The sequence below is a fragment of the Pomacea canaliculata genome, linkage group LG9 (genome assembly GCF_003073045.1).
Source record: "Pomacea canaliculata isolate SZHN2017 linkage group LG9, ASM307304v1, whole genome shotgun sequence".
NCBI classification, from domain to species: Eukaryota; Metazoa; Mollusca; class Gastropoda; order Architaenioglossa; family Ampullariidae; genus Pomacea; species Pomacea canaliculata.
The window spans coordinates 9,201,897-9,221,128 of NC_037598.1; the positions used below are offsets into that span (position 1 = coordinate 9,201,897).

The 19,232-nt window shown below is 41.4% G+C and overlaps 1 protein-coding gene across 3 annotated transcripts in view; it reads right to left on the reverse strand.

Annotated features, from left to right (window-relative positions):
* Nucleotides 1–19,025, reverse strand: part of LOC112571653 (protein kinase C delta type-like) — a 52,205-nt gene extending 33,180 nt beyond the window's left edge. Inside the window, exon 1 of one of the 3 annotated variants that reach the window (XM_025250814.1) lies at nucleotides 18,876–19,025. The gene's annotated coding sequence lies outside the window, so the exon portion shown is untranslated. Of the gene's footprint in view, nucleotides 1–5,600; nucleotides 5,625–9,043; nucleotides 9,197–18,875 lie in introns of those variants that run through there. The other 2 variants (XM_025250815.1, XM_025250819.1) reach the window with 2 other exon arrangements.
* Nucleotides 19,026–19,232: the final 207 nt, after the last annotated feature.

Genomic DNA, 19,232 nt, shown 5'->3' on the forward strand with positions numbered 1-19,232 from the left:
CGGCCACTTAACCAGCCAGTATATTCCAAAATGAAATACCTCCTCCCCTTGAAACGCCTTACTACATTATGTCGTACATTGGGGAGCAGGATGTTGCCACAATGAAGAGTACCACGGTGAGACCGTTCGACTGGTATGGTTATCAAATTTCTCCAAGTCCTGGGCTGCCCAGACTGTGTCTCATGTCTGTTGGTTTTGAAATATGTGAGATGGTGGAATATCTTGGCATAAATAACACCCAGGTCGACGTGTAGCTCGGGCTTAACATAACAAATCAAGTTTCTTGAAGTCAGTCGATAGATGCTCCTACTATCATACCGGATGCCTTTCATGCACGTGCTCTCTCTCTCTCTCACTCACACACACACTCAAACACAACAAACTCAGTTACAATTATGCACACTACTCATTCAATCCGACATTAACAAAGTTCTTTTATCCCCTGAACCAAAGCCTCTGCATCAAGATGACTATCGCTAGGAAAAGATGTAAAGCTAAAGTAAACAAGACTAATACCACACAATCGCACTTATCTAACCCACAGTCAGCAGTTAATTTGTCACTAGTCACGCAACACAAGCGGCGACAAATGTTTAGGAAGTGTCGCAGATAAGGTGAGATGTCTCTTGACAACACCCTGCAGGTGGTTTAAGACCATTCTGAAGCAACTGTTAATCTACCCTCATCTCCCTCAAAGGTTACCCTGGTTTTGGACCGGAAGTGTTGTAGAATCCTGTATTTGGAAACACGCTGATAATCTTCTTAATTGACTTATTAAGGAAATAGTTACTGAGGCGAGGCAAGGCAAACCTGGTGTTAGGGATGAACCTCTGCTTCCTAACTAGGGCTCATGGAGTGGCAGACGGGAGTGGAGGAGAGTAAGGTGGATCGTAGGGTTGGAGAAGACCCGAATCGTCTTCAAAACAGGAATACAAATTTTCTCTCCCGTCCAGTAAATTTACAGCCTGAGGCAGAAAGCAGACTTGGCACACAACGCGGCTAGCAAGCAATGTCGACCATCGAGTGACCAATGGCCCAAAGTTCCAGACATCTGTAAATGAGACGTCTGGTGCCAGACACTGATCCAAAACCATAAGGTCATGGCGGTACATAAAAATTAACATAAAAGCGCCAGCGATAATAAAGTAAGCGTTTGTAGGGGAAAGGGGGATATTGGCAATATAGTGACAGTCTTACACTAGACGTTGGAGAGGATATTGGCAATATGTTGGCAGTACCCTCGCTCGCCATCGACCTGACAAGCGCCGGTCTGACAAGCTAAATTCCATTTCCATTGTAAACTAGCCGGTCCCTGGGGGGTTAACGGCCAGTTCAGTTAAGCACATTAGCCCCCTTGTCCCCTCCCTTCCAACGTCTGCATTAAAGGGTTTTTTTACTGGACGACAGCAGGAGGCAAAGCGCGGAATGCCCAATGAAGACAGGACAAGACGGACAGAAAGAAAACGAAGACAGGATATGACGAAGGACTGACAACAAACTATGGACAAACTGGCAGTAAGACACGGCGATGAGCGACTAAACTGTGAAAAAATCTTCCTCCATCTCTCTTTCTCATTCACCCCCATTCACCCCCCAACGCAGGCATAGAAATAAACACAAAAATCCACGTGCGCCCCCACACACAAATAAACATACACGGATTGCAGAAATGGCCCACAGGTCAACTGCATAGGTCAAAAGTTGAGCCAAGGGCCCAGGGGTCCGGTGCACAAACTATCGAAGAGACAAAAAAAGGGATGATTGCAGCTGCATCTGAAAGACAAGTGTCGTGTCAGCCCAGTCAACCATAAGCTGCCCTCCAGCAAATTCGCTCAGCCGAACCTCGTATCAGATATTTCATTCAAATCAAGTGCTACAGGCGAAGAGACAGAGACAGACAGAGAGACAGAGAGGAACCCAAACACCAGACTGAGAGAGAGAGAGAAAAAAAAAGGTATTCAAAAGGTTAGAATCACGGAAGGATGGCCTGCAGCCCAAACTGCGCAACACACTCTGGCCGATACCCGTTATTTATGGAGAAGAGACTTTCCATCGACTACTTCCGCCCACAAGCTGCAGCGCCCAGGAAACAAAGCAGGTGCACCCGAATCTCTCGTGATGGGGTGGGTGGCAAGACTAGATAAAACTGTGCATAATAATTAGTAATATATCTCTGGTGAAGATGTCAGGTCAGAAGATCCACGCGAGGGTTGGAGGAGAGAGAGAGCAATAGAGAAAGAAAGAGAAAGTGATAAGATTAAAGAGGTAAAGTAGAAATATTTTTTTTAATACTGTAGAGGTGGTGACGTTTTTAATATACCACAGTCATTAAGAAATGAACAATTAGCCTATATCTACACAATGTCAGGGAAAATGTTTCTCAGCTTCATCCAAGACCCTTTAAAAAGTCAAAGCTGTTGTGTCAAACGCTTACTCCCAGATCAAGCAGTACATGTGTGCATATATAAGTACATGTGTGTATATCTTTATATGTGCATGTGGAGACGACCGGCGGCTTCTACTCTCAAAGAATACAACGGTCATCGAAGAATATGGGGATGAATACTACAACACTGGGGAGACCATTCTAAAGTGTGTCGAAAGGAAATAGGGAGCGTGTGTGTATGGTGTATAAATCTGGCAATAATAAAAAAAGTGTCGCAGACAAAGCTTACTCGTCTTCATCGACACAGCAGCCAATGAAACCTATACACGCTGCGTCTAAAAAAAGTACGAGAATTTCTTTTAAAACTTTGCTTTAAAATTGTTCTTGGCGCTCACACGACCACCTGCTATTGCTGCTGGCTGTGTCTGATTTAGACAAGAAAAAAAAATTGTTGGGGATGATGGAAGTGGGGAGAATTCCAGGAAGTGTTGCAGAAAAGCTTTCTACTCTACGGGCACGCATAGGGACGAGGTCAAAACAACCATTTAGGTCGGCATGTACCCGTACAGATTAGGCAAACACGCCTATTACAGGCACAGGTTTAAAAAATCCTACAGACTAAGAGTAAGTGAACCAAACTAGTACGGCAATCCCTCTCCTTCTTCTGTCTTTACCTGTCCCTATTAATGAGCAAACCACTTTTTATGAACACCTACTGGTTAGGGACGGAAGAGTTTTCCAGCAACAGACTCGAGCGGGTCTCGAACTAGCGACCTTCTGCTTCACAGACGAGTCTATTAAAAGCACAATGGAGATTCTTCAAGTCTACCTGTTTGGACCCACTTATACTAAGTCAATACATACTCATAAACTGCCAAGGACAAAATACAGCAAACCTAACACACATCCATAGAGCTTACAGGTTGTGTGGACAACAATGAACATCATGTAATATAAACCTTCGTTACATATGTGGACTTCCTCATTACAAAGGTCATCGTAACACAACCACTTCGGCAGCCATTATCACAAGATCACATTAACATAAAAAAAAAACACTAAATGCTAGGGTTATTCCGAAAGTTTGTAACACAGTCATAATTAACAACAGCTGGACATAAAAAAAAGTTGCTCGCGACTCTCTTTGTCTTTCTTATCTACCTTTCCCGCTTGCCTCTCCTTCCATCATCCCAGAATTAAATGTTTTTTTTGCGCAGACTCCCTCGCTTTTCTCCACAAATCACAGACTAATGCTCCATCATCAGGACCATCCCTGAGGTATACCTTCACAGAGCCAAAGTCTTCCCAAGCGACGGGCGCTATTTTTTTATTATTCTTTGGCCGCGAGGTACGTAAACGGAACGCTGTAGTTTATCTGCCCTTGCCTACACCAGTCCCAGAAAATAGTAAACAGATCTACAGCGAGAAGGGAGACCACGCCTGAACAGTGAACATAAACAGTTATCAGCAAACAGTGCGACCAGCGGTCGCCAGGTGTGCCGGTAAGGGGTGGATGGAAAGAGGGAAGGTGAGCACTCTACGGAGATGAGTGTCCTGCAACTCCTCACCTGTACCCTGTGTCTGAGGTCAGCACAGCTGCTGTGTTGTAGGGGAAAACCCAAGAATTATGAAAAAAACTATGCAACGGTTCTTAATAAACGAAATCAAAATAATTGCAACAATATGTATACTGTAAAATGAACGATAAATCAAGCATCGCTTTTTGACAACTCGAATTCGCCCACGAGAGTTCGTCTATATAGTGCACAAACATGTTGTATTGGTTATAATTATGTGACAAATATTCAAGACACAAATAAATTTAATAAATCAGACCTGAACGCCTGAAATTATATTTCACACTAGCGAGGACTACGCTTAACGGATGTTTGCCCGAGACTTGAGTTTACAGGTATACATCATATTGTCTTTGTCTTCCGCGGTCTGGTATCAAGACTGGATATCTATTTCACAATCTTTAGAATTAAAAAAGAAAACAGACTCTTTAAATATACCTCCCTCATACCCTCCTTCTGCCCTTCTCTCTCATTTCCCACTCCACTCTATCAAAGTATCAAAGAATTACCCGTTGATGTTGTTTTCAAACATGTTCCCTAGAAGATTTAATTCCTTAAGAAATTTAAAGATTTAAAAAATGCAGTTTTAATTGTGCCTTTCCTTTTTGAAAAAAAAAGTAGTCAAGCAAGCAAAAGGAAGAGGACATAAGGATCCATAGTCTTCAAAGAGTCCTGAGAGCTTTAGCAGCTGCGAATGAGCAATCACACCTCAGTGAGAAGGTGCAAGGTGCAGGTCATCTGAGTGGTGTCACAGCCAACTTCGAGGATTGTCTAAAAAATAACGGGCCTGGTGTCACACACAACTGAAATTTACTTCCATTTCAAACAAAAACCACATGGTCTTCCCTTCAAAATAATCCCCCTCGGTCTAGCGCACTTTTCCATCTTTCTCCGCCATGCTTCTGTGCTCTGCTGGAAGGATTCTTCTGGGATACCCCTCTTGATGGCCTCCACGCCTTCAAAAAGGGTCCCCTTGATGATCCCCCCTCAAGCTTTGGGGAAAAGAAACATGTCCCATGGAGCAAGATCAGATGAATAGGGAGGTTGTTTCAGTACGGCGATGTTTTTCTTGGCCAAAAATTGCCGGATGTTCATGGTGTGTGAGAAGGTGCATTGTCGTGGATTTGACCTGCAACAACTCTCGTCTCTTCTCGCGCACTGAGCGATGCAAATGCTGCAGAGTCTTGTGTAGACTTGGTGATTGACCAAAATATCATGTTAGATGATAAAACAATACGCTTATCTTTCTCTTGTCCTTAGATGACATAACACACCTGGTCCTGTTTCGTGCTATGGTTCTCTGTATTGGTGTTTTAAAGCCAGCTCCTCCAAAATGGAAGTGTAATAGAGCTACTTGAATGACTGGCGAAAATTTTGAAGCAAACATGGTTTTTGTTTTCCTTTGGGTGAGATAATAAAAAAATGTTATAGGCTACCATAGGTGCAAAAATTATTCTCAAATCAACCTGTTTAAATAATTAAATCCTTAAAAACAAATAATAATAATATTCAAATACAATAAATAAGCTACATCTTTCAGTTACAAATGAAGCAAGTGCCATTTGTGATTACTATCGCAAATTCGTGATCGAAAAATAAAACGAACTACATCCCTTTCAAAGAAAATCTATTCTTACCTCTTCAGTGACATACTCCTTTCATGTTCCTGAAAACAACTTTCTAGCGAGCTTCAATTTCTAGTCAGACCAAAGATATTCGTCAAAAACAAAAGCCCTGCCAAGCAGGATGTTTTTCTAACAATGCACGAAGTTGTTCACAGACAATTTTGTCCTCGACAAACACGCCCTCGCTGGCATGTGTTCGAGTTGCCTGTAATGTTATCATTCCTCTAACGTAATATATACAGTTTGTGCTGGGGGAGGGGTTGTAGTGTTGAATCAGATAGCAGTTCTACCCTTACTCTCTTTCTCTCACCCTCTGTGCCATGTTAACTTGGGTGGGGAGAGAAAAAACTTCGCAGAGGGATAGTTTTTCCCTTTTTAGTTTGCTAATATGTCAACACTATGCCGACCGTTAGAAGGTGGTGGTGGGAGGAGGGTTAGCGATGACTCCTCCGATGTTTCGCTAGATTTCAGATCGTGGTCCTTCCGCCTGTCCAGTTCCACTGCGCTAAGTCCTGCTGATAGAAGCCACAAACCTATGTTTCTAATTTATTGCTGACTAGGTAACACGTGATCCAGCAAATCCAAGTGACCGTTTGCACATGCACCTTGACTGATCTTGCCATAACTTTGATCAAATGTTGCCTAAATACACCCATTTTCGTTGAAATTTCGAGACTTCTCAGAACGACCTCAGTGTGACCAGAGCAGTTGGTCAACAGTTCTTCGAGGCGGAGGTGGAAAGGTCTTGAGCCTTTTTAAGGAAGGCAAAGATTCGTGAGAAAGTATACTTTACTTAGCATACTTTCATACACTGTCCCATGCCTGGTCGGTTTACGTCAGGAGAAAACCCCTACTTCCGGCTAGCTAACGTCCAAACAATATCCCCCACAAGCAAGTCTTGTTTCCACTTATCAGGCCGATAAGGCTGCACCGGCCACATGTTCTTTTTTACACAGGGGTGGGGGACTTGGTATTGTTTTGTGGCATGAGGTCAGGAAAGACTACTGTAAGTGGTGAAGGTAACTTCCGCCTTCCAACAATGCTTTTCGTCCCGTCAGCCTTTAGGCACAACGCGGTCCCCTGAGTTTTAGATAACGCGCCCCTAAAGGCTCTGCTGGGGATCTGTTATGTAGCCGTGCACTAACGAAACCAAGAGAGGGAGTGTGGAAAACGAAAAAAGAGATGAAAAGTTAAAATAGTTATGATAATAATAACAAAGCGGTGCTGTTATCGTGTCCGTGGCACATGTGTTCAGAAACAAGTCTTCTGGCAGCCAGCAGTCAGTTTTGCCCCATACCCTCCCGCCGTTAACCAAGGTTCATTTGGCTGTCCATTTTCTGCTCGGATGACTGTGTCTGTTTTCAGCACTTGTGCCAAGATATACAGACTGGTATTCAGGCTGAGCACATCAGGGGCGGTAGTTATGAAGCGAGGGTAAGTCGTTGCCCTGGGAAAACACGGGGAACTCAGGGACAAGCGTCTTGTTTCCGAAATCATAAAGCCGTGTCCAACCCCGCAGATGCTATTTTACCCATGGAACCGTAGTTATAAAAGCCGTGGCAAAGATGTCCTTGTATAAAATAATGTGAAGTAATGCCTTTGGGGTCTGGATATTGCTTATGAACTTCGGAGACAAGACGCTTTTCCTCAAGTTCCCTGGGGCAACGACTTTCTCGTGCTTCACAACCACGGTACCTGGGAGGTGAAGCCCAGAAAAAGTCGGTCATAGGCTGTTACAGTCACAATTCCACTCATTCTGGATTTGCCGAATTATTTCCCTTCCTGTGGTGTGATGTGATGTACTTGTGCAATGTGCAGAACGACCATGCATCATGATGTCACCTGCAACCGGGATGCCCCAGAGGGTAACGTGGGTTTAACGACCTGGCTACTGATGTCAGTTGTAACTGTCAAACGACCTTTTGGTCACTGCCTAACGGTAACGCATTAGCGGTTAGAATAACTCAGTGACAAGCTGGGTCATTGTCGTTGCGTATTTATTCTCTGCGCAGGGGCGGTGTCCATCTCTCTGTTTTCACTTTTTCTTACCCAAGCTTCTACCAGTTATGCACCTGTGTCAACTGGAGGAACCGCGCGTAAGTAAACCTTACGCCATGTCAAATGTTCAAATCTCATACAACGAAACCGCGAGTAGTATTAAAGAACTAGTATGGTGTAATTTTTTTTTGTAATGATTGGGTAAAGTTCTATGCAAGATACTATTTCCCAAAATTTAGTTCTCGAACAATATCACCGTGCACAGAAAGGAGACAAAATTGCGAGATCACGATTATACACAGCTGCGCCAAGTCTACATATGATCACAGCTCTTCCTTTCGCTGAGCCCTCCACAACGTTACAGTATAGCACAGTATGGCGCTAACCATGGATAGCCATGGATAGCTGACCGACCAAACAGTAAGTCCTCAACATCGTTTTCTTCAAAATCATTTCGTTATAAAGCTGATGAAAATAAATCGATTCCCATCGGGACCACAGGTTTCCACATTCTCCTCGTGGGTTTATTCCGGTTTCTTCGACATGATTTTGTCTTTATGTGGGCGATTTTTTTTACACCAGAGAAAGACCTTAGGTATTTAACTCTAGTCGGCATGTATATCAATCAGCCGGTGGTAAAATTGGTTTCGTTGTTTTGCTTAAAGTCGCACTTTTCCAAGACCTAAGTGACGATAAAGCAAGGACTTGTACTTCTGACTACTGCTAGCGGTGCATTGTGCACCCGACCCCAGGTCTGTTAACATTCCTTGAGATATAAATAGCATCAGCCGAGCACTAACAGTCTCGTGAGCTAAAGGACTCATACGAACAAACACGTGATTATGTCTGGCAAATATTTCCATCGGAACCTCGCGTAAAATTTCGCCCAACATAATCCCACATGCCTCTATAAATATGTTCAGTCAAGCAGTCCCGTCTACGAACATCGTCGATGTTGCGCCTGGAGTTGCACGGGGATTTTCTGGTCGTGTTATCAAGCAGACAAAATACACCATCGTAGGTAAGCTGGCAACACACTCGTCAGGCCAGATATTGCTGGTGTTTGTCTTGCAACGTCTCGTGCCTTATCGCACAACAGGCAGACGATAGCTGACAACACTCATTAGATTAGGAAACAACAGGATGCAGAATGACTTCAACTGGGTTAACAACTGTGAATCTTATCAGAGCCAGAAGATGAGATGAGAGCACTTATCTTAAGCATGGACAGGAGACAGGACAAAATAACGGCTAGGTAACTGTCTAACCCTTCTTTGCGTACAGACTAAAAAGTTGAGATTTTACTCAATCGTCATTGATAAATTGTGTCGTTCTCTCACTCATACGCACAAACAAACAAACAAACAAACAAACGTCGTTCTTGTACTTTAGATTCGTCACTATGCACTAATATCTAACTATCCGTAAACAGACTATGTGCTTCTCATCCGACTTACCTGTTGCTACCACCTTGCCACAAGCTTGGTTCGTATCCGATGAACTACCTAGCCACGAGAGCTGGCGGACGAACCTGTCGGCCCATGCATGACTGCGACACACTTTCCCCACGACTCCTGGCGCTGGCGCCGCGGATGCTGGCCCCTTACTCGTTGCTTGTTTAGTGACGTAAGCCTCGCGCATGCCCAGGTAGAGGGGAAGAGTGGGTACCTGGCGTAATGGGTGAGGGGAGGGTAGATAGCGACAAAGCCGGTCGAGGGTTAAATCTCAAAGACTCCTCCAGAGGGTTTTTTCTTTTAAATTTGATAAAGATTCTACTGCCCTTGCCAGCATTCAGCGATGCTCCCCCACCCATCACACACAAACACACCCCCATCCCCCGTTCCCCACAGAGGAGTGAGGGGGATAGTTTCGACTGAACCACTCGTCTATAGTCTACCCTTCTATTACCTTGAGAGTACAAATGTCCTCAGAGAACGCCAGCTGCAAATATGTTCTGCCTGTGGCAGTGGCACCTCTCCACCACTTTTCCCTCTGCGGTTTTGGGGGAAGGAGGAAGGCGGGGAGGTTCCTCTCATGCCACTGGAAGCCTGCTGTCAGAGCCCAGAGAACAACCACTTCTCTGTCATTACCCAGGCCTCCCATCTGAACCGAAACCACTATAGGGAATCTTTCGTTTACACACGCTCGTCAGAGGTATGCACACACCCAGACAGCCACGAGCTCACATCTATGAAATACAGTGGTACCTCGACATACGAGTGCCCTGACATACGAGTGTTTTGAGATACGAGCCGCCGAGCGAGCGATATTTTGCTTCGAGATAAGAGCAAGATTTGAGATACGAGGAATCACACACTACACCGCTGCACACGACCCCCACATGCGGGGCGGATGTTGGGGTCGTTTGCAGCGTCTAACAGTTTCTCCCACCTCAGACTAGACCTCAGTCTGTGTGCTTGTTTCCCTCGTTTTCGAAGCATTTTTGATAAGTGGGGTTAGCGTTTTTTTTTGCTTTTTTGTACTTTTACAAAACATTATCCCACTTATTTTTGTAACCATGGGTCCGAAGAAGAAGATGATGTCTATTGAATTAAAGCGCGAAATCGTAGAAAAACATGAGCAACGAGTAATTGACTTGGCGAGGATGTACGGGTGTAGCACATCAATGATATGTTCTGAGCTTAAACAGGAGTTGATAAAGGGTACAACGCCAGCTAGGGGCGTTACAATAATTTCTAAGCTCCGGACTTCTCTCCATGAAAAGATGGAGAAACTATATTGACTGTGTGGGTGACAGAGAAGCAGCTTCAAGGAGGAACCTTAACACAAAGCATCATGTGTGAGAAGGCACGAGCGATTTATGGTGATTTGCTGAAGAAGATCCCACACACTTCACAAACGAAAATTTAATATGTTTTTATAGAATATGTATTTGTTATTCATAAATAAATGTTTCTTCTTGAATACATTTTCTTATTCAAAACACTTAACAAAAACAAATGAAGCTGGAACGGATTAATGGCATTTCAATGAATTTCAATGGGGAAAATTGCTTTGAGATACGAGCAATTTGACATACGAGCAAGGTTACGGAACGAATTAAACTCGTATGTCGAGGTACCACTGTATGTCGATTTACGGATATTAATGCCAGGTTCTCGAACTCAGACTTTATCAACACATAAATTATCTCATAATACGAGTGAAACACGAATCACATAAATATTTAACAACAACCAAAAAACCAAACATTTACAGGCATATATTACTAGGTCGTTTGACTTCGCCAAAATGTATAAGAACCCCAAATCAAACGTGGACAGATCAGTTGTCAGGCATTCTTGGTTTACTTATCCCACGTCCAAACTTAACGAAGCAACACAAACACTGTCACGTGACCACATCGAAGAAATGATGTCATCTTTGTGCGAGGTGATGGCTGTTAATTATAAAGACTAATATTAAAATTTTCATTTGAAAGAAGTGTACAAGCAAAACTGAAAAAAAATCAAAACAACCCGTTTATGGATGCTGTACATGTAGTAAGGAAACCAAAGGACGTCCATCTACGACATGTCTATGGTTATGAGGGGAGAATATTTTTCTTGCTTACAAACACTCGATAGCAACTTCTTTTACTATAAATCGTGTTGCTTAAAACCAAAACTTGATTCCCACACAAAAAAATTTCCCTTGCAGGTGAGAATTGTTTAGAATCTCTGGTGTAAACGAGAAAAGAAACACTCGGTGGAGTTCACGGTGGACCAGCGGAATCTTTCCAATAGGTTGTTAACAAATGAGGAGGGTGGCGAATGTGGATCACAGAAATAATCGGTGACTCATGGGAGCCTTTTAGAACGATGGTGTACGCAAAGCACAGTGCCTCTCAGATTGATCTCCCTTAACTCCATTCCAGGGAGAAGACCTTCCCCGCATCGTTTCTGTGTACATCACCCATGATTCAGCGCGAATCTTTCTTTTGCCAGCAAAGATCGATCACCTTGACGCAGCATCTTTAAAGATTAATCTGATGCAGTTTCACACAAATAATGTCAGGAGCGACCACACATCGCTCGCCGTTTGCTTCTTTTTCTGTTTTGCTCCTATAGATGCCACTCCTGTCAAACCTCTGGTAAAGCTCTGCGATGTCAATCCGATAACAAAATTAATTTCCCCCCCAAAAAAATCGTACAAGAAACCACTCAGATTAGTTTAAGCTACCGCCAGCATTCAAATTCTTTATTTGTGATTTCGTGTGTGTCATTGTGACACCATAAAATGCCCCCGAGCATTTCAATCATGTCAGACGACTCTTAATGTGAGTTTCGCACGACACATCCGACCACGGGCATGCCAATGAAAGATGTGAAATATACTATCAAAAAATGCCGCCATAGGACGGTCTTGCCATTTTCCACCTCAGCCCTTGAAATGTGTATAGCAGAAATGTCAGCTGCCATACATCCCTTGACATTAAAAGCACGATGTTTCATGGGTGTGGGTGTGGTCAATGGCCCGCGGGTACGGTCAGGTGACGTCTCATTCGACTCACTACAAACCACCGACATCAACCACGCACTCAAGTAAGAACTTAAAGGCAAACCCGAGACAAAAATGTGCAGCTCAAAGTTGTGGGCACATTGCAGGACACAATCATTTTTTTACAAAAATATATAAATATATGTGTTCTTCGTTTATAGAGGACCTTTCTTCCTGCAGCCAATGGGAAACCTTCAAGAACATGTTCATTAAGTGTTATTCTGAAGGTGTTTCGTCAGTTATTCAACTCATGAGCCGTACACATTCGTCGGTGGTTTAAACGGAAGCGAGGATCTGTTGAGCCACAGGACGCCAGGTAGTGTCACCACTGCAGGAAAGGTCTGGAGTTCAGATCTTGTCTCGGGCCACTCTCTGAATGTGACACCTGCTAGCATGGCCGGCCGTCGGGTATTCCGGTTTCCTCCCTCTCCCCTAATAGTGAGAAACCACTTCCAGGTGGAAGCAGCATCAACCAACTATTAGCCACTCAAATATGCCTTTACCAAGACATGCAAACCTAATGAGATGGGTGGAGACGATCGCTGTTTTGTTATCATTAAAATAATAAAAAAAAAACTGAAAGACAAAATTAAAGTTAGTTTCATCTACTTTCCTGATGTTAAAAACCTAAAAACTCGAAAGATAAAAATTGAGGTTGCAAGCAATACAAAAGAAACTTCGCGGTAAGCAATCGACATTTCGTATCAGGATTTCTGATAAATGACCCATGTTCAATCAGCAAGCAACTCCCATTATTACATCGTGGGTATGAAAGTCGGTGAAAACACAAACGTCATCGTGACGAGCAAAACAACTGCTTACAGAGTAAACTCCAACATCTTACCAGGCTTGGAGAAAAGTAGTGTAAAAGATGTAAGCTGAAGCATCAGGCATTTATTCTGAAATAAGAGTTGGCGAAGAGAACTTTTTAAGTATAAAAAATGAGTGCTGTTACATGATATACGTTAATAAAAAGTCCATAAAACTGTCACACAGTATATTTTTACAGGAATGTTCCGTTGCAGAGACAGAAATGTGCAGTGATATCTTGCTTGCTGCGTTTGAATCTCCCGTGGTGTGATTGCTAAACCATCAAAATTATATAAAGCAACAAATTAAAAAAAAAAATGCTTTGTTACAATGTCCACGAGCAGCCGCCATCCTACACACACAAAGGAAATATAACTTTCTTAGTATCAAACGTTTGTCCGTATATCATGTAAATACATTTAACTACATATCGAACAAAAACAAAGAAATACGTCAGCTAATTATTATTGTTTTAAACTAGATTAATTATTTAAGAACTTACAAGTATTAAATTAGGCTTACGGTTGCGATAATTAACAAACTATTGTTTGTGCATAGCCGTACATCTACAGTTCCAATGAGTGAAAACTTCATTATTCTCTCAACCCACTCCATCCCTCCTGTCCAGTTCGCTTCATTGAGGAAGAGAAGTGTTGGCGACATCAGCAGTCGATAAATTTCTCACCGTCTGTGCACAAAGGTGGAAGAACCAGACAGACCGCGCCAGATTCTTTCCCGCTTTCAACGGTTTGCTTTTTTCTGCTACCTACTATCTGAAATGATTACTCCGGCATGAACAGGCAACTGTGAAAGCGACTTTGTCAGACTCTGAACTTCTCTTTCACTCAAATCGCTTTTTTATTCGCATCAATAACACTGAAATTGTGGTTCGTGATTGACTCTCGCGGTGAAAAAAATGTCATAAGCTAAACCACGTGCCTTCTTTTGCGCACGGCACTAAGAAACTGCTAAATGCTGATTGGATGTTGCCATAGGATACCGATCTAAGTGAAAGACCTGGGAAATAAGGTCTTGACCTTTCCCGAAAACCCAGAGGAGAGCTTCGCATGTCACAAAGCTTTCACCTCGTAAACGAGTTCTTGACCTCAGAATAACTTAAACCCACATTTGCTTCGCTATGTCCCACATGCTCTATACACACACACATCAATGAAGCCAGGTGTAGAAGGAGGGACGCCAAAATTGCGAGGTCACAAAGCACGAAAGATATTTAGTGAATCACCTAGGTCAGCTGCAGTAGTTTTTCCTGCTCGCATTTCTTTCTGTGCATGCGTGTTTGCTTTGTCTGCCAAGTCCGCCCTCTCTCTCTCTCCTTCGACACGTCACGGATGAAAACATTCCAGATTGATCGTGCGCACCTGTGTGGTGCACAAAGTTCCTGCCAGTCATGTCATTACACGACGCTCTTATCAAACTCGCTTTTTTTCTGATTTAGAGTACAGATGCCACAAAGGAGCACTATTCTTTCTTCCCCGGCCTCCTTCCCTCTCTCTCGCACTATTACGTTCCTTGTTATGCGCATTGTCGGACTACAGTAGCATCAGGTAATGTAATCCTTTTAACGAACCTATTGGGGTGAAAAAGTGTGGCTGGTAGGGCAAAGGAGTGACAGTAGGCGATCACGAGATGGGAGTGAAGATGAAACGGATGCAAGAAGATGAAACCGTGTGAGATAGCTGCAAGGTGCGAATGATTAGTTTCGATCGACTGCTGGGCCTCGCACTATCTAAGGAGCGTGCAGAGAAAGCAAATTATAAAGACCATTGGACAAGTGAAAATTATTTGAGCAAACGAGCGATGTCTTTAAAATATATATACATATATCAGAGCTGGCGTGCATATCAGGCCAAGGGAGATTACTAAGTATGCAACCAGAACTTTCTGTAGCTTTGCCTGGCGCGAATGTTCGATAGCTCCAACATTTTTAAATCCATAAAAGCTGGAACCTTGTGTCATAAATCTGCAAGACTTATCTCAGGTCATTTTTTCCTTGGCTAGGTTGTAAAAAAATTGTGGTCTGCTACAGAACTGCCTCTATGAAGGAAAAGTGGCTGAAACCTTTCCTGAAGCTGGAAAGCAGCTCATAAAGCAGTAAAGAAACTAAAGTATTGTGCTGAAAACAAAATACCAACGCTACAAAAATTTACTTTAATCTGGCCATGACAAAAATAGCAGAGCAGGGATGTATTTAGGGAAACTGTATGATGTCATTTCATCTTTCTCCTCCAATGGATACCAATCCTAAACCTCACTTTTAAACTAAATCATGACCCTAAAGACTAACCCTATCTCTAACCCTAAATAAGTAATATTTCCAAGTCTCAAGTTACTATCTAATTTCATTGTCCATCTGTGTCAGGAGTATTAACAAAAGGGTTAAATTGGGTTATAAACAGATGTATGTCGATACACACAATGATCAGTACTATACTTATATTGGTATATCAAGGAAAAAAACACTATACTATCAGACACCATGCCAGGTAATCACAGTAGTAATAAATCTCGATCTGTTTGGGGAAAAAAAAACAAAAAAGAAAACTGGATTCTTCATTTTTATTGTTTTTTGTTTTTACTAGAACAAAAGGGTGTGCAACTCAGAAGTCTAAAACTACTACTGATCAAGAAAAACTGTACAATAAGCATGCATGAATTGAAATAAAAACAAATGAAGTCTCCATTTAACACATTATGGTAACTATCATCCTATTAGTACTGGTATTGTATAGTGTACTGTAGTACACATATGAGAATATGTAGGTTGGTTGGTTGATTTAGTGGGGAAGTGCTTCCACCTTGAGGTGATTTTCCACTATAGGGGAGAGGGAAGGGAAGGAAACCGGAGTACCTGAAGCAGGATTCACATTCAGAGAGTGGCCTGAGAGGAGATCTGAGCCTAGGTCCTCTCACTGCAGTAGTGACAAGCTTTAACTACTATACTATCAAGTACCTCATTAGAATATCTGCACCTGGAACATCTGAAAATACCTGGGTTCTCAAAAAGCTCCAAAACATTATTTAAAACAATTTATAGCAGATTTTAAGGAAATGTAGCAGAACTTAGAATTCCATAGAGATGTAAACTTTCAAGGACTCTTCATCATATCAAAAGCCTGTATGACTCTCAACAACCAATCAAAACAAAAATTAAACTAGTTTACTTTAGTGATGCTCATTTCATTTTTAACATCAACAGCCTAGCAGATTACACTTAAACTGATGGTATGGACTTTTTACGAAGTTAACTTTCTGGAAAAAAAAAAATTTCTCTAGCGAGATAAAATGAGCACAAAATTCAGTAAATTGTTATATTCGGAAAGATGGATTTTTTTTTTTTTTTAATGGAGGCAGCTGCATTCAAAAATTAAAAAATTCAGTTTAAGCCCTGACATGCAATGAAGTTGGCTAAAGATAAATATAAGATATTAAATTAGGGTTAAGTGTTCAGTCAGCACATTCACAGCACTGAGATAAACAAGGTTTTTATTTGGCTGCCTTGCATATATCTCCTACAGAAGACACATTCACACAACAGATAAATGGCAGTCACGGTCTTGTTATGGTTCTTGAGCCAGCATTGTTCTCACTACTATCCTGGTAAAGTCATCAAATTTTCATGGAGAACTGTCGTAACAGCCATATTCTCTATTCACAAAGTTATCTAAGCAGAATTTCTGTAAAGATTTGTCATTTTTCCATTTAGCCCTCACCCTTTACAAGGGGAAAAAAATGAAGTAAATAAAGTACTTAAGTACTATAAGAATAATTAATAGTAAACATAAGATAAGCTATCAAAGGAGAGTAGAAGGTGAATATGTATAAAAGTGGTGGATTAAAAACAAAAAAACAGACATTTACAAGGGTCCTGGAGATGGGAGGTATCTCTAGAGGCCTCATCTAATTTTCTTGCAAATATTTTAGTAAATGGCAAGGAAAGCAGTTCAGGGAGGTCATGCAGTACTGTCAACAAGTACTCATGACCAAAAAAGCAATGCTTTAAATGGTTGTTTATGGCCTAAGACCTTAGTCTTGTTATTAGGCATTCTGATTCCTTCAACACTGCACTTTCTAATTCACCATGAAATTTTACTGCTCCATTTTTTTGTTGGTGGGGGTTCATTTAACAAGAATGAGATCACCAAACAGAATATCTGCTCGTATACTATTATCCTTAACAATGGACTGATGTAATACATACATAGCATGACATAAATTAAAACAGTATTTTTGTCCCTTATTTTTTTTTCCTTTTCAAGAGTGTAATTATTTTTCTAGTTAAAAATCTGTTGTTACTGTAGGTCACTGTATTTACTTCACATTAGTGTAAATTTTCTCCACAAACATTGATCAGATTTTAAACTGCTTCTTGTGAAAACAATGAAATAAACTGAGAAAAATAATCAAGAAGACAAAGCCAAAAAGAAAAACTGTGAATGAAGAGAAGTCTCATGTTTTCCAGATATTAAATTATCTCAATGGGGTTTTTTTTTGCCTTAAGAATGAAGAAGAGAGAAGCCTCATGTTTTCCAGACATTAAATTATCTCAATGGGTTTTTAAGCCTTGAGGTTCATAAACAAGGGTAGGATGTGAGGAGACATGGTCCCATACAACCCATGGTTAACCCTAACCCATACACTTTTTGTCTTTATATCCCAGTATATAATTCCTTCTTATTATTGAAGAAGGTTTGGGTATTATTTTGCTACATAACAAAAATGTGGATCTACACAAAATCCCAAATGGCCGCTTTCCAGAAAAATGAAGCTTATTTAAAATTACAATCAAACCACACAAAGGTACGTTTTTGTGCACTGCTAAAAACTTTCAGCAAGAACATTTTTATATGCCTCCCACCCACCTCTGTGGATTACTAAATTTATCAGCTGTTTTTCAGGACATTCTACAGCCCTGAATATGATACACTATATAATATAATGATTAATATATAGGTATAAAAGGACATAGTTACGATATAATTTACATATAGGAATGACTATTACCATTATAAACTATATCATAGCTATGTCCTTTCCACTCCCACCTGCTATTGGTACCTTCTGAAAGCGGCAACTATGTCTGCAGTAAAAGCTACACTGACAAGGAATGAACAGAGAGCTTTTGAAAAATATGTATTAAATAATGTAAAGCTAGAATTTCTCCACCTTGGATGGAATATTATAAAATCAATGACTTCTTTTTAATGACGCCAAAAAACCTGATCTCCAAAAATCTATATAATTCTTATATAACATATGTTCAGGTGTGTTTGAGCTAGACGTCAACAGGTGATTCGAGCTTCTAGATCAGCTGAAATGACACTAAAAAAAACTCTCCCTCCAAAATAAAAAAATATACATATATATACACAATGTGACAGTCGATCACATTATGATGTTATCGATAACGATCTTATGCTACTGCACATATGTAATGACTCTTACATGGAACAACAAACTACACTGAATGTATTCAGCAAACAAAGCATGCAGTAAATATAACCATATCTACTGTATTACCTTTTGATATGAATTAAGCGATTACTTTAATAAGTGTACTCGGCTGCTTCTACTCTCTATGCTTTGGTGGTCAGTATATACTTAGTAACAGCGTGGCCTAATTCTATTTAATTGATTAAATAACACATAAATAGATGTACATAAATGTACAATAATAAATAAAAATAAGGTCAGCACACAATGCAATGCACCATGCACTATTTTTTGCTTTTCATGGTTTAATCTATTTTAAAACAGCAGTTTCTTCCTGGTACATCGGCATGTCCGGAACGCATTACTGCCACCAGTGGATACCGCTCTACCCAAACCGTCGATCGGCGAATAACAGTATCGAGTATTTGAAGAAGTTTTTAACGCAACTGTTTGTCTACAACTGCATTTAAATGGATGTAGTAATACCATCTTCACATCACAACGGCCAAGAAAAATTGTAAACGTTACCTTCAGACAGATACAGCACGTCCGGTGTCCAACGAATGTCTTTCCGACGATCTTCTCACAACTTTCCGCTGTAAACTCTTATCAACAGCTTGCCACCATGTTCGTGTGGTGTGTAAGGCCAGCGGCCCGAGCACAGGGAGCTCCGCGCTCGTGCGTGTGACGTCAACCAGGAAGTTTAACGATATCTTCCATATAAGGAACATCGTGACTGGGCGAACCTACGGCTATTTTCGTAAAGCCATTGTGACGAGGACATCTCAAGATAGCTCGGCTTGTGATAATGACCAGAAAGACAGAAAGAAAAGCAGACAAACAAACACAACAACCGCTGTTTCTATGTGCGTTGTGTGTTGTGGG